A 665-nucleotide genomic window follows, 5' to 3' on the forward strand; every position below is an offset into this window, starting at 1 on the left:
AAGTAGTTTTATTCAGTAAAACTTGGGCTTTACCAGTGAAACTGACTGCATGCACTGCTGTTCTGATCAGCTGCTTTAAATACCTGGGGTGATATATCAGCAAGGAAATCATATTTCCATTTATCAAGAGTTTAAAGCAAGCATATTTTGCCGCTTAACTGCAAAGATGAATTCACACAAAGGTCACATATCCAGGGCTTTGCACTGTGAAGCTGCTGCCTCTCAATCCGAGCCTCCAGGCCCCTGCCTCATGTATCCTCCCAAGCACGCACGTGAGGGAAAAGCAGGGACAGCAATGAAAAGCCAGTAGTAACCTGATGACATTCAAAGCTTCACCTAATCTTTATTGATTAAAAATAGAAGCAAAGATGTCGCCTAAGCGTCCTTCCCTCGCTATCCACAAGGTCCGTGCACTGGAAACTGCTAAAAACCTGCAGTCACGGCTTTCCAGGACTGAATCTCTCCAGCATTTACACAGTTATGTGTCTCCCTGTTCCCACAGGGGGTACCGGGAAGCCACACGGCGCGTCACAGCCGCGATGCCCGGCACAGACACCACGCAGGTTGTGTTACTCTTCCCATTTTAACACCTCGCATTCGTCATGCGACACGACAAGGGCCACGACGAGAGGAGACTCGCCGGGCCGGCAGGGCGGTCAGCTCTG

Source organism: Geospiza fortis, unplaced genomic scaffold (genome assembly GCF_000277835.1).
Source record: "Geospiza fortis unplaced genomic scaffold, GeoFor_1.0 scaffold217, whole genome shotgun sequence".
Classification (NCBI taxonomy): domain Eukaryota; kingdom Metazoa; phylum Chordata; class Aves; order Passeriformes; family Thraupidae; genus Geospiza; species Geospiza fortis.